This window comes from Phalacrocorax aristotelis, chromosome 12 (genome assembly GCF_949628215.1).
Source record: "Phalacrocorax aristotelis chromosome 12, bGulAri2.1, whole genome shotgun sequence".
Taxonomy (NCBI): domain Eukaryota; kingdom Metazoa; phylum Chordata; class Aves; order Suliformes; family Phalacrocoracidae; genus Phalacrocorax; species Phalacrocorax aristotelis.
Genome location: NC_134287.1, coordinates 175,849 through 191,522, shown reverse-complemented (window position 1 = coordinate 191,522; position 15,674 = coordinate 175,849). Strand labels below are relative to the sequence as shown.

At 40.0% G+C, this 15,674-nt stretch overlaps 1 protein-coding gene across 10 annotated transcripts in view; it reads right to left on the bottom strand.

Annotated features, from left to right (window-relative positions):
- The window catches only part of USP54 (ubiquitin specific peptidase 54), a 102,528-nt gene that overhangs the window by 75,504 nt on the left and 11,350 nt on the right, over positions 1–15,674 (bottom strand). Inside the window, exon 1 of one of the 10 annotated variants that reach the window (XM_075107955.1) lies at positions 4,705–4,889. The exons of the other annotated variants lie outside the window; for them this stretch is intronic. The gene's annotated coding sequence lies outside the window, so the exon portion shown is untranslated. Of the gene's footprint in view, positions 1–4,704; positions 4,890–15,674 lie in introns of those variants that run through there. 10 annotated transcript variants of the gene reach the window in all.

The following is a 15,674-nucleotide window of genomic DNA, read 5'->3' as shown; positions in this document are numbered from 1 at the left end:
GTTGAGCTGTGAGCCAGCTGCATGAGCCACTTCAACTGAGAGCAGTCACACCACACAGCCAAGCAAGGAGAGAGCAGGAGCACCCAGCCAAGACCGAGCAACCCACCCAGCTGTTTCCTGAAGCAGCCACAAGAAACTGCATTGGGCTAACATCATGCTGTGCTCCAGGAGATATCAGTTCAAAACAACTGCTGCAAATTAAAACCCCTGGTTAATCTTTTATAGCCTCTTTGTTTTAAGTAAGTGCATTCTTCCAGGACAGTGGGTTTTAATTTACAGTATGCATCCCCATGACAGTATGCATTCCCATGACTTTTAAGAAGTCTGAGAACAGATGCTTGCCCCCTTCACTGAAAACCTTTGAGGTAAAAAATGTTAATTCTGTGAAGCAGATACAAAGCAGTGACTATCAACAACTTTTTTTTTTTTTTTGGGGGGGGGGGGAGGCAATGGGGAGGGGGGTTTGCGAAAGACAAGCTCATGTTCCTACATCAGCTGTGCATTTTTCAATAGGAGGGAAAAAAGCCAATAAAAATCTAACAACAATCTAACAAACTTTAGGGCAATATGTTCAAACATATCAGGCAAACACATATGCTGTGCACAGCTGACCTTCTCCACACGGCAAGAGAACTGTTTAATACTGGGGTGGGGGGAAAGCACAGCAAGATCTCGATTTTACTTTGCCAACACAGTTTGCTTTGGTAGGGTGGACACAGCCTTAAAGCCAAATGGACCCATATAATGAAAACTGGTAAAAATCAATACTGCTTCTCCTTTACCATCTGAGCTATCCTTTTATTAAAATCAGATTACCTAGAGCTATTCAAGTAGCTTTTGAATTACAAGATGAGCAAAAAGCTTTTTTTGCCATTTCTCAGTATTTCTAAAAAATATCCAAACATGCTGTTGTTTTGGTAGTTATCAACAGAGAATCAGAAATAGTTTTGAAGACTATTCAAGAGGCTGGCTAACACGAGGCCAGAGTTTTTACGCCCTGTGCTTTCCTTCAGCTTTCCAATTGCTCATTCTCACCCTTGCACAACCTTTTCCAATACGGCAACACAAACATTCACGTGACCACAGAGACAACCTGGTCGTGGTAAAGTGTGACAGGATGGAAAGACAGGCCAGGGTAGTTTGAAGCCAGATCTGTTCCTCAGTGTTCCCTACGCAGCCCCACAAGTATTTTTTCGGTAGGGTGGCTTGGGGTGGTAGTACCTGTTAAATTATTTAGACTACAGACCACAGCTCCTGAAATAAAAATCTAAACTAGCTTTAAAAATAAGCTCAGGAGCAGTGAAGTGGAAAGAATTCCTTCGTATATAAATTCCAGTCCTCAGCTATCAAAAGCACTATCGCCATAATTCCATTTCCAAACCTTACGGTTTGGCAAATGAATCTGGCCCATTTATAACTTTAAGCGTAATACCAGTTTGTATACACACTTAATGTTTTCCATTTAACTGAAAAAAGCTGTCTGTCTTCTTTCTTATGTGTATGTACTACAAGGCGGAGCGCTCCTCACTGAAACCAGTCCACCTTTTGGCAGATGACTCAAAACAAAAGCCTACTGGGAGAAAAAGAAAGCACTAGTAACCTAAGCACATCACAATGAAGATATCCTGCTAGCAGTTTGACTTTTTACATCTAGGAACTCTAACGCAGTGCTTTGAACTAGTTTTACCCATAGCACTGGGAGGTTTGGGAGTCAACAGAACAGCCAGGGTGCAAACATTACCAAACACAAACAGGAACCAAAATACTACTCTTTACCAGAGACGTACCCCGACAAATACCACAAATAACTGCATTTCTTGTTGCTACTACACTCCTAAAACCAAAGTAAAACCCAAGAAAAGCAATTCTATCGCATACTTATTCCCAGTGACTGTAAAACACAGTGCACTGCATTTAATCCATCCTGCTTTCTGTGACTTCCACCTCAGTATGTGGACCAGAGCCAAAAGAATGCTTTATAAATATCCTACCAAAACGAGATGGTAAAAGGTCTTCCTGACTACAGGTAACACAGCAGGTTATAGATAACTGTTAATCAAACAAAGCACTAAATTAAATTTCTTGGTCAAAGCACAAGCACATTCTTTGAATAAGTGTGATGCCATGCCATGTCCAAAGCCACAGACAAGTTTCCCATCACCTGTGCAGATGGGGCAGACACACATGCTGTTTTATGCCCTAAAAGGCATGGTGCAAAATTTGTTTCCCTGTAGGAAAAAATCTCCTGTAGATTAAATATGACCCTGAGACATTCAGGAATGGATTTACAGTTTGACTAGGTTGGGAATCCAAAAAATCACTTTTCCTGCGTAAAGCACGCACACAGCATTGGACCAGCGTGACTGGAGTGATAAATCTGTATCCACTTTTCCCAGAGTCAAGAACTCACATAATTCTGTGACCCTAAATTGTGGCACCCAACCCGTAAACCTTGATACAACAGGATCTTAGCAGTGCTGTGGTCCTTCACAGAAAACTTGCAAGAAAGTTTTGAGAAAGAGGATTATGCAAGATTGCTTCATCTGCCTGCATCAGATAAAACCAATGCTTTTTCAGCCTCTTATCTGATATAAAAAAAAAAAAAAAGGAGATGACAGGTTGGAGGTGGAAGATTCACTTTGGAAACTACATAACATCAGTGTGAAACCAAAATGAAGTAAAGCTCACAAAGAAGTTTTCCCTACCTATATTCATTTGTTCCCTTTGATATTCTAGTACCTTGGCTTTATTAGTTTACTTTTGTATCACTTAATTTAACAATAGAAAAAACAATATCACAGTTAGAGACCGTAATGAGTCTTAAAATTTTATTGCTTGTTTCACAGCCAGTGAAAAGAAATTGGTTTTAAGATGCTAAAATATCAACAAGGAGGGCAAGAAATAGCTGATGACTTCCAGAGGAAACAATGAGCCACTCGCCAAAAATCTATGGAAAGTAATAGGTGCTGTAATGAAAAAAATTACTTAGCAGTTAAAGAGATTTTTCAGGTAGAAAAGTAACTGCCCAGATTTCACCCTGTAGCCTAAACCTGTTATGTCCTGGATTACTTATTTTTTCACATTAGCCTGGCATCCTAAAGCCGCATCACCCTTTTAAACTACAAATCTGCTTCTGACAGAACACTGGTACTCTCTGCATAAGTATTAAAAAATATAGTACTAATTAAATACTATAGCAATGTGACATTCACTCAGAGGTTCCTTTCCCCCAGGTGTGAGGCACACACAAAGCACAAGTATACATTAATAGACCTAAATATAAAGACTCCATTGGTCTTAAAGCATACTACATTAACATACTTCACCCCCCCTTAAAAAAAGCCACTGTTAACGTAAGTCAACTGGGATGACACATATTCCAGGACAAAGGCTGTTGCAGCCCATCTATCCATTTGGGATGCCCACTACAAATACCAATACAGAATACCAAGTAGCACAGAACATCAGCAGCTAAATTTAGAGAGTAAAAACATCATCCATTGCATACGGATTAGATTGAAGAACTATGAAGGCCACAGATGAAAGAAACCTACAGAAAGATGGATTCATAGGTATGTGTTCAAAACTAAAAATAGCATGTATCATAACAAATACATATCGCCATACATTATTTTTCTTTATTTTAATGAGGAGTTACTCCAGAACCCTGCTCTGTAGACTGAGAGACTAAATCTGCTTAGGAATCTAACACAGAAATCAGATGTGGTAGAGATGGGCCTTTCCAATTCAAGACTTCAAATCTTACCCTACATTTTTAGCATAAAAATACCAGAGAGACCTCCCTCTAGTCTTGAGTCAAGCCTGATGAAGCCTTGTTTTACTTTGTCACATCCTTCTGCTACCCAGAAAATGACAGAGGACCTCCAACTTTATCTTCATGTGACAATTCCCTTGGGCAGGTAAGTTTTTTTCCATTATTTATTTCTGCCAATTTTAACTTGTCTGGTGAAAAGTGAACACATTAGGCAGAAATTAGAACTGAAGATATAGAAGTCTATTTATCATGGAGATTAAATGAACATTCAAAGAAAGGTTTCAATGTCTCCTCTACCTTTATTTAAAAAAAATTTGAAAAAACCCAAAACCAAACAAAAAAAAAATCCCAAAACCCACAACCGAAGCCATAATCGTTACTTAACCTTTCTTCATCAGAACTAGCAGATGCAATTCCTGTGCATGTGAAGATTTAAGTGGTGTAAATTCAACATGGGCTTTCACATTCCCACCTAACTGGCAAAGAGCATGGCCATTACTCTTTGCCATACAAGCAGGCTATAATCTTCTCATCAGCAAGGGAGGAAGAACAGCTGTAAGACACCTTACATCCCTCCTGTACTCCTGACTCTGGTGTTTTGAACTGCCTTAATTTACCCAAGTATCATGCGTTCAGTTTAACACAGCACCTTCTACTAAAGCCAGTAGGTACACAATTCATCACCATGTGAAATAGAAACAACTAAGGCAGTATCTGGTGTTCGTTTACTGTCTCAGCAACAGTTTAAACAAGTAAATACAAATGAAGCATGTAATATTATATATGCCTATAGAAAAAAAGCTAAAGGTTGTGTTTGCAAATAATTAAACACCCTGCACACAGCACATTTTCACGGTGTATTTTGCTGAAGAAAACCTTTCGTTTGCTTATACAGCAGCCAGAACAACACAAAGTAAACCGACACCTACTGCAACAGACCCGCATCGCGAAGCCTTCCCCGCCTGTGCCGGCACCAGGACCCGGCCGCACCCGGCACGCCTCGCCCACCCGCCGCTGCCAGGGCCGCGCGGCGCAGCGGCAGCTCCCGCCACGGCCGCGGGGCGCCGGCACAATCACCCGGGGAGCGGAGCGGAGCGGGAGCGGAGCCACTACCGCCCATCCCGCAGCGCGGGAGCAGCAGCGGCAGCCAGGGCCCCGCCTCCGGCACCATGACGTCACCGGCCGGTCGCGCACCTGATCCCCGGGCAGGTCGGGCCTTAAAGGGACATCGGCGGGGCCCGGGCGGTGAGGCGGCCGGTGGCGGGCAATAGCGAAGGTGGCCGCGCTCAGGTAACGCCCAGAGACCGCCGGCTTCCCCAGGGGCGCCGGCTGGAAGCACAGGGCCACGTCTGCGCTGCCCGAGGCCTTTCAACACCTCCGCCTGCCGGGCGTGTAAAGAGACCCTTCAGTCACGTCTGCCCTCAGCGCCTGGGCCGCTTGCCACCCTCCCTCCCGGGAGAAAGTTACCTCGGGGTACTACTTATGTAAGTAACTGGGGTAAGCAAACCACCGTTCTGGTGGATTTTGGCAGCATACCTCAAATCTTTTCCCCTTCTTTTCGCAGCTCTTCAAGAGGGCCCGTGGCCCCAACATGATGTCCCTCTCTGTGGCACCTGCCATTCAGGAATCCCATCGGCAGCGCTTCTTAAGCACCTGGAGGTCACAGCTTTCCTCTTTCGCACCAAAAACACAGTGCCAGTTTGCCCATTGGCAAACGGAGGCTTGCCCATTCTCAGGGGCACCTACAGGACCAAATACAGAACAACTAATGCTTTAATGTTAGGTAATATATTTCTGCCAGAAGAAACCAACCAACTCAGTGTGGCACAAAACTGATAACTGTTCAGTTTCTACCATCAATGCCTGGCAAATGAAATCCACTCAAAATGTAACTGGGACAAACCAAACCCTCATCACTATCCTCTTCCCCAATCAAACCCAATTGTCCTCTTACCCTGCTCAGTGACCCTCCCTACTAAGGAAATGCGCTGGAGGACAAGAGACCTTTAAATCAGTATCTCCATCACATACCATTAAATGTGGAAGAGAGAAGAACGAAATGGAAGCTATGAACACCAAAATTTTCTATTCAAGACACAAATTCAAACAGAAACACAGTACTTCCTATACTGTGTCATCATTCCTATTTATATCTAATCAATAGAGAAAACATTGTATTGCCGTATACCCAGTCATGAAAACACGGTAGCGTGACTTAAACCTCAAGGACATTGCTGGGAATTCTCAAGCTGCAGCCAATGCAGGCACTTTATTTTTTACTCTACTGTTAGCATAAAGCCACCAGTCTAGACCAACTACCACCATTAATTGTCGCGTCCTCCAACTTTCACGGCAACTTCATGCAAATAAATTCATCTCTATCTGCTCCAATTCATCTGTAAAGCACCAACACATCATACTTTCCCAATTCTCATCTACGCTTCCAGTGATAGTTCTTACATTTAGATCACAAAGATGAAATTATAATAAAGTGTCACACATTGCCCAACTAATATCATAAAGATTTTACTTAACCTTCTACAGATATTTTTAAACAATTATTTGATTCTGCAAAAGTTCCCCTTTTTACTTGTTTCTATGCATGGATTCCACCATCAATTATACCAGCACTCATGATAAACAGTATTGGCCTTTGGAAGTGCAGCACTCAGAGCAGAAGATGAGAGACAGCATTCTGGTTTGTGTATAGGAACAGGTGGAGTTATGCTTTCACACAATGTATTATAGCCCCATACACAAAATTTTGCTTCTTGCTTTAGTAATAAGGAAGATACTGTAAAAGATACATTTATTACAATACCTGAATTACATTCAGCTCATTTTCCCCTAGAGATTATTCCTTCCCCCCCGCTGGCATTTTAGGCGTTGATATGTCTAAAAAAATTTTCTTCACGTTTAGACCCTTCCCCCCCCCCCCCCCCCAATTTTCTGAGTATTTTTAAGATGTGTTTCTGCTTTACTGAGGTTACTTGAGACTACTATACTAAATTATCAGAACTATCTTTCAGAAAATGGTGAATGTGATACAGCATGTTTTCTAAATCAAAATTTCACATTCATACTAATCTTATGTGGACAGAAGTTACATGACATTATTTAACTACTTTAAAAAAATATTTTAGAGTAATCTGAATTAAATTGATATTGATGCTAAGCGCCAATGCTAAACACTTGCAGAACTAGGGGATCTCATCTTCTCAGCTCTCTAGGCTATTATTCAAACATTAAAAGATAAAAGTTTCTTGTTTTTTTCATCTTTCATTCTAAGCTGAGAAACAGTGTGGAACAATCAAAACAGTTATATCTAGACTATAATTAAAATAACTCATTGTCAAAAGCTAGGTTGTCAGTTCATTAGTGCTAGTTTCAATTCTGCATCACATTTGCTAAAATTTTAGTGGCAAACAATGGGATTTTATTTTAAAGTATATTTAGAACAGATTACCTTAATTATTGATATTTGTGAATTTGTGAATATTGATAAATGTGAAATTTAAATACACTCAGATATTAAATATTTTTATTGAAAAGTATAATTCTAAAATGTCACATTAAAAAAAAAAAAATCCCTCGGTTGATTGTTATCCACCCTGTTTGGTGCCCTTTTGATCACTGAGCTCCCACCCTTACAGAGATGGCTATGCAGCTTCAGTTGGAGCCTGGAAGTCGGCTCTTCACAGCTGACAGATCGACTATTGTCTATGGCATGTTTGCAGCGCTATTGCTTATCCAGACTATTGTGCTGCCTTCCTGTTGCCTTCCCCTCGAATCAACTATTAAACTAAACCAACATATTTACACACATTACCATCCAATGTAGCTATCCACCAGCAATGTTGAATATTCAACCTGTAATGAAGATTGCAGCGCAGTTCTGTTTTGCACAGTGAAATCACAACAAAGTCACTTCTAAACCTTATTTTATGCAAAGACCACTGGATTTTTTTTCCCCAATCTCAGTAGCCTAAATAAATTCAGTATCCTTTTAGTAGCCTAAATAAATATGGTGTCATTTAAGAGCACTTGGCTACTAAGCGGGTCCAGAGGAGGGCCCCAAAAATGATCTGAGGGCTGGAGCACCTCTCCTATGAGGACAGGCTGAGGGAGTTGGGGTTGTTCAGCCTGGGGAAGAGAAGGCTGCGGGGAGACCTTATTGCGGCCTTCCAGTACTTACAGGGGGACTATAGGAAAGATGGGGACAATCTCCTTAGCAAGGCCTGTTGTGACAGGACAAGGGGTAATGGTTTTAAACTAAAGGAGGGTAGATTTATACTGGATATAAGGAAAACATTTTTTACACTGAGGGTGGTGAAACACTGGCACAGGTTGCCCAGAGAGGTGGTCAATGCCCCATCCCTGGAAACACTCAAGGTCAGGTTGGACGGGGCTCTGAGCAACCTAATCTAGTTGAAGATGTTCCTGCTCACTGCAGGGGTGTTGGACTAGATGACATCAAAGGCCCCTTCCAACCTAAAGCATTGTATGATTCTATAATGAAGTTTCTAACATAAGACAAACTTCATTTACTTGGATTGCAAAGAGACAGTTCAAACTCCACTTTACAGTAAAAGTGGGTGTATCCGTCTCATAGTACACGTTTAGGCACATAAAAATCTTGCATTGAAATACTGCTTAAAAGTAGCAGAGCAGTACAGTTTAGCATGATGGTCTATGTTCAAGAAAGCAGGAAGGACTAGAGAATTAGAAGTATCCTAAAAATTTACATAGGACTGTTTTGTTAGCCTTCATTTTTCACATCAGTCACCTATACAACATTATTCAAACAACAATGATCTTACAATAAAAATGAGCCACATCCCATTTTAGAAGTGTATCAGCACCCAGTGCTGTTTTAAGAATGGACCTTCCTCCACTTCCTTCAGAAGTGAAACCTATTACTCAAACTATAGGCTTTTTAAGACATCACTAAATTGCTAGTTTGGATTATAGTTCCGCTAACAGATTCTAAATAGACCACACTAACTTACACTTATAAACGAAGTTTCTGTTATGTATCTTAATGTTGTAATTCTACAACCAGACAGACAAAAGCTAGGTATTTTAAAAGGACATCCAACAGCCTAATCCACACTCCATGGTGAGAGGCACCCTTCCTTTACCGAATAAAACATGGCAAAAGCAACTTTTGTTGGTCAAGAGTAAGTTAATTATTATCTTCACTAAGTCAAGCACAGAAAGTGCAACATGATGCACCATCAACAGTAAGACAGATGAGATGGTCTGTGCTTCCTCAGATTTTTAAGTGCAGCTAAGCAAGGTAGGAGTCCAGTTCCATGAAAAACTAAATTATTTAAGCCATCCACATTCCAGCTTTTAAAGAAAAAAATCAAGCCATGAGCTTTCTGATCTGCCTTTTTCTGGCTTTCAAAACAATAGATAAGATACAATATGAAATTACCCATTGACCAAAAAGCCCTCTGCTGCTGTAGATTTCATAGCCACCCAGACATGCAGGGGAAAAGTAGCTCTGTCGCCTTAATGTGGAGAGCTGGCATGAGCTCAGCACTCGGCAGCACCACAGCACTCCCAAACCCCAGGCGTTCTCACCTAGATCATCTGAATTGCACCAAATGCTGTTTTTGCCTCATATACCCAGAAGCATCAATACCACTTAAAGCTGGTTGAGGAGGTTGCAACATCTTGCAACTTCTATACTATGGTACATCTTTATTATACATTCCTCCTACATAGAAGTCTCATCCTTCCAATTCCAGTGGCACACGCTACTGGCATTCTCTCAGAAACTTAGCATTTTTGGCATACTTCTCAAAGATTATTTTTTCACTGAGTATTCATCAGTAATAAACTGCATTACTCTGTGTTCCATCACAGTAAGGGTCCTATTTATTCCAAATATCTCTATCGCCTGCTAGATTCATAGAGCTAGCTCTGAAACTTCAATTTAAAAGCAAGAATTTCTGGCTCTGATGGTTAAAAAGAACACCATTTAAATATGACCAGAACCTGCACAAGCAAAAACCTGTGAGTTCCCCCACATATGCATCTGGGAATTTGGAAGATAATGATCAATGTCAGCAACAACTTCCCTTGCAGATAATACAAACATGACCATCCATCCAAAAGCAAGGTATGTGATGAAGAAAGAGCATTAGAATTTACAGAATTTAACTCAAATTCACTGCGGGGTCGAGAAACAAAATAGTTGGATAAGAGCAACCAGTGATTAGCAGAAGAGAGAGTTCAAATCATCTCCTCATATTCAAATCAATAACAAACATTTTTTCAAATTACCCTGATCCTTTCTGTGATACACAAAAAACCTCCACCTCTTAAAAGCTCCAGAATGTTTCCCTGCAGGATGTTGACCTCCTGAAGTTTCCACATCAGACATCTGCTCTGCATTCAGAGGGTTCTCACCACCTCTTGACCAGCTGTCAGAACAGGTTCCCTCACACAAACGTCTCAAAATGGCAAAGAAGTAATAAATAAACAAAAAAAAGGAAAGGAAAAAAAGAAGGCAAAAATGTAAATTGGAAGAAGCTCACAGTAAGTTATTAGAAAGAAGGAATACTGAAATGATGGAATTTCCTTCACATTTACTTAACCAAAAAGCCCCGCTAAAAAGTACTTGAAGGTGTGACAAATTCCACTCTTGGGCACAGAATTCCGGTTTGGCTGGCTAGCCATACTGTACACAGGCTGTTGGCTTTGACTCATGCAATCACTTATTCCTTTTTGAAAAATAGAAACTAAAATTGCTAAGCAAGTTGATTTCCAACTGCAATGATTAAAGACGTGTGTTATAGGGTATAACAATGCAAATAGAGACTCAAAGTATGCTAACAATACATGTTACATCCTCAGGTAACTGAGGCTACACTCCTTTCTCAGTGGAGAAATACACAATGGAAATTTGGGAAGATTTTATAAACAAAACAATTACCTACAGTAGACCTCTTATTTTCTTATTATAATAATATTCTGAGTCCCCAAAGTTCTGGACTGACAACTGAAGTCATTACGAAAATGAGAAAGAAATAAAAGTTGACTATTGACAGGCCTGTCAAGGGCATAAAGCAGGAAAAGCCAGCTGAAAATCTTGTACCTAGTACTTATGTAGTGAGGTACCAACAAAAACAAGATGAAGGCTACTGAGTTAGAGGACGTTAATGTGGAAGGACTGGCATATGGAGGCTGTCTGCATCATCATCTTGTCTAGTGGATACTGTCTCAGGGTAAATTGTCTCCATGTACAAACCATTCATTTTTTAATCGGTAACATTCCAAAAAGTCTTTACGTACTGTTCATCAGTCTTAAAATATTGTTGGTATTCGAAATACAGCTAAATAAAGAAAATGCCTTATGAGAAACAACAGTCAATTATCTCATGAATTGGTCCTTTGTTCCTGGTCCAAGACCTAATATGCATTTTTCGCAACAATTTCAGAACACTTGCCTTGCCCTATACCTGTCATAGATGGGCCTCACACTTGACAACTTCCTACCTTCTTGAAATAACCTACTACAAACACACACGCAAAAAAATTATGCCTTCCAGTTCTCTTTTTGGGGCTTGCATGATCCCTCCTCTCCCTGGTTCAAATTATTTCAGTCTTTCCTACTAGGCCCCATTTTCCAGACCTCAAATTATTTGATTACTCTTCTCCCAGCCTCTGTTCAGCTGAGCTGTATTTTCTTGAGGCATTTGCCCTAACCAGATGCAACACTTCAATTGAGGACTTACCTGTACATAAAATGACACTGTTCTGTATGTTTTACAGCCTATACTAATTATTTTTATCCTTCCTGATGTAACATTTGCCCCTTTTACAACATCAGGGATTCTGGAGAATTGTTGCCTACTTACTTGTTCCCTACCCTGTATTTGTGTATTTCACAACTTCTGCGAAGAGTAGAACTTTGATCTGTCCCTATTTATCTCCTAAGATTTTCTCAATTTTCTCAAAATTATTTTGTGTCCTTAAACTTGTCCTATGTATGTACATTCCCTCCAAGTTTTGGGGCATTTTTAGGGAATCAGTTTTGTAAGTACACTCTCTATCATCAAGGTCATTAAACAAAAGATTGAAGTGAAGCAGAATGAGTACAGACCCAACAGACCATGGTGGATCCACATTCAATACAACCATTTCATTTTGACAAACAATCGTTAATAACCACCCACTAAGCACAGTCATCCAATGAGTCTTGCTCCTACTCTACAGTAGTTTCTTTTAGGCCATGTTTCTTCATTTGTTTGTAAGATTATCACATGAAACAGTGCCAAAGGACTCACTAACGTGAAAATATTAAGTCACATTTTTCTTGTCAATTCATGCCTCATTGTCATGTTACATAAGAAAATTGAACTGGCATAACTATTTACTCTTCCTTAATTTGTGGTGGCTGTGACTCATATTCTTGCTGTCTCCCAAAGGCATATACTTTGTGCAATTTGTTCAAAACGTGGAAGATGAGAAGAATAGTCTGATTTCCTGGTTCCTTTCTTTCCACCTCTCCTTTTCATTTTCCAATCTTCCAGCATCTCAAATAGCAGATAGTGATACTGAACATAGTTTTGGTCACTTTTTTTTTTTTTAACATGTCAATGGATGAATTTCATTAGATCCAGCCTAATAAATAACCTATTCAAGTACTAAGAAGTATGCAAAAGGCTTGCTTCAGATTTGCCATCCATCTTTAACATCCTCTGTGGTTTTAATTTCCTTATTGTGCTAACTGCTGCTCACTTGTACTCCTCTTCTGCTAATGCTTTGAGAATATTTTCATAGTACTTACTTCAAATACATCTTACAAAATTGTGCTGCCTATCAAAAACCCCACGTTAGAGAACCATGGTTACACTGGCAGCTAGAAACACACTGTGGTGCTCAGTGGGCAGAGATGCTCCAGTGCTGCTTGCTGGCTGTGCAACTCTCCCAGAAATGTCAAGACAAGGACTCAGGAGAAGGAAGGGGCACTTCTAAATGAGGGGGGCCATTTCTAGTTCAACAGCAATATGGAGATCTGCAATAAGACAGTAACACAAACAGAACCAGAGCTCTCCAACCCAGACTTGCAATCACACCAGCTAGGGAAGACCAATTAGCAGATCATTTGCAGCATATTAGTATCTGTGTCAATTACAAAATCTGTCTCTGGACGCCCAGCTAGGCAGACAGAGCTGAGTTGAGGCAGGACACGTACTTTGCCCACATACTCATGCACATATATTGAATAAGGGATTGCCAATAAAAACCAACATTAAACCTGACAGATGATCCTACGGATACTACGGCTCTCGCAGTGTATTTGCTCTGATAGCACAGTGCACAAAACCAGCGACCCTTCTGTACATTCCTACATTGTTGCACCACTACATGTAGAAATGTCAGTTACTTGCTGTCATTGCTCCAAATTAAACTACATAATAGATTCTTGTTATAGTACATATGTATGTGGCAGTTTAAGATGTAAATGTTTGATTTCATTATTTTAAAATGGCAACAAAGAACGGGAAGAAAAAAAGTTTAAAGACATCAGCAGCGGTAGTGCAGCTCTGCTGATTCTTGCCAGATAATTAATACCTAAGTTTTCTTAAGTAGGGTATTTACCATTCACCCAAATTGTTTATTTCCTTTTCACAAGAATTATACAATGATTACATAAACCTGAAAACTGTTAATTCTCTTCTGTATACGCTGAGCATATTCATAGCCTTCTAGCCCTACCCTTTATTGAAAAATTTCATCTTGCCATAAATACCAGAGACCAAAAGAAGTAGGATATTGTAATACAATTGTAAATTAATAAAAATTGGTAGTATCTTTGTATGATGTATGCAAAAGTATCCTTAAAATTAATTAGTTCCCCTAAGATCATCCAAATTTCATCTGACACATTGTATAATTTTATGACAATACTTTATAAATAGCAGAGCAAAATCTAACAAGTTTAACATGAGAAGAAAAAGCATGAAAATACAACTTGCGTGGGTTAGGACGGTAAATTAATACTTAGCTTTTGGGTAGTATCTGGCTTTATCTAATTAAAGCACACATACTAACGTTTTTGAAGGAAAAAAGTACCATTCCAGGCATAACCTGCTTTATCCACCACAGAAGGAGGCGGCTAAAACAGATTGATCATGACTTAACAAGATACCGGCCATCAGCTGAACTGCATTAACTGACTAATGTATTTCTAGTCCAATTACCCTGGGAAGCAAAACATGATAGTATAAACCACTAGTGAATTAACTATATATACTCAAGGAAAATCTCAGACAATATACTAACAAAAGAAAATTTATGTTGCAACTGCTTAGTCACAAATTTACAGCTTACCACATTTGTCCTGATGACGCAAAGTAATTTATAAGGACAAATATTCAGGCTTCAACTGGTGGGATTTTGGGGGGGTTTTGGTTTGTTTTCTGCTATAGACACACTTCTAAAGAGATTAATGTTTTGGAAACCAAACTATGAAGGTGAACACATGAATTAAATCTAATTTCTCTCTCTTGTGTATAGATATTGCATACAAGTTACATAAGCAAAGTCATATGCTATCTCGTAAGAATTCATTGTGATGTAGTTTCATTATGCTACTTTGCATATCCTCCAAGAACCCTTTGCCCCCCAAGAAGTAGTTAAACAGGTTTTAGAGCTAGTTCTGTGAGAAGACAGACAGCACATGATCTGGTTCCTCTTCTCACTGAGCTGGGGATGTGACTGTGCTGGAACAGCCAGAACACCCAAATTCTACTCCCAGTTCTACGCTAACATTCTCCAACAAGCCACGCCTCTGTGCCCATCCATTCTACCTACCTACGATACCATGCCAAAGTAAATTTGTTGAAATAGCTGGACTGAAAGACTCCAAACAGAATTCTGGTAAAAAAAAACAAAAGTGAAAAACATGCTGAGAACTGAGTTCACCTAGATTAATCTGAAATTCCAAACAGTAAAAAGAATGCTGCCTGCTTATGTAGCAAAGACAAGAAATCCTCAGCCCCTTGCTTGTCAGGGGAAGCCTTGTTTCCAGACATCCATCACAACAAGCAAGGGCATGGTGCCATATAGAGCAGCTGACCCTGATTCCCACACATTTAAGCTTGGGTAGCAGCTACATACAATTTGACAGGGAAGGCTGGAATGGAGGCTGATGTAATAAATACCCAGAGGAAACTAATGTTGTAGTGGCTCAGTTCTCATTCCTCCGAAGTTTTAAGTGCCGTCATCTTTTCTATCAACCCACCAGTGGTTACTATTTGAATGGATAAGCTAAACCTAAAGATATTATCGACACAAAGAAGTTGTGCATATTCCTTTCTTAAGTATTTACCAATTACCTGAGCCTGCCAGCCTGCTCTTCTTTATATTGGCTTCCCCTTTGATGGGTCAACAGCTTTGCAACTTAATTGGCTACTTTGAAACTGCAAAGTTTAGACTGATTACACTTTAAAAGTAAGACCATGTCCATAGCTCTGTTTTAATATGTGCTTATATTATATTGAGTACACACAGCTTCTGCCAACATTATTGCTTCTGCAGACACAGATGTTTGTTATCCCTGCTTAACTGGGCACAGCAAGAATTAATCTAGAGCCAGAACAACATGCAGACAACATACTGTCTCACTAAAAACACCTTCCACAAGTAACCTAAGGAAGCTATGCAATTGCACAGAACACAGTGGGATCATTAAACACAAATATACTCCCAGCAAGGGCTAACCTCCCCCACAAAGAGCAAAGCTGCAGTCAAACACTTTGGAGAAAAAGTGCTAAAAATTTGTGTGTATCAAGGACCGTAGACCACATGGTCCCGTACACAGACTTCACTGAGATCTTCCTGGGGCACATAAAATCAACAGGTGTTATATGAATAAATC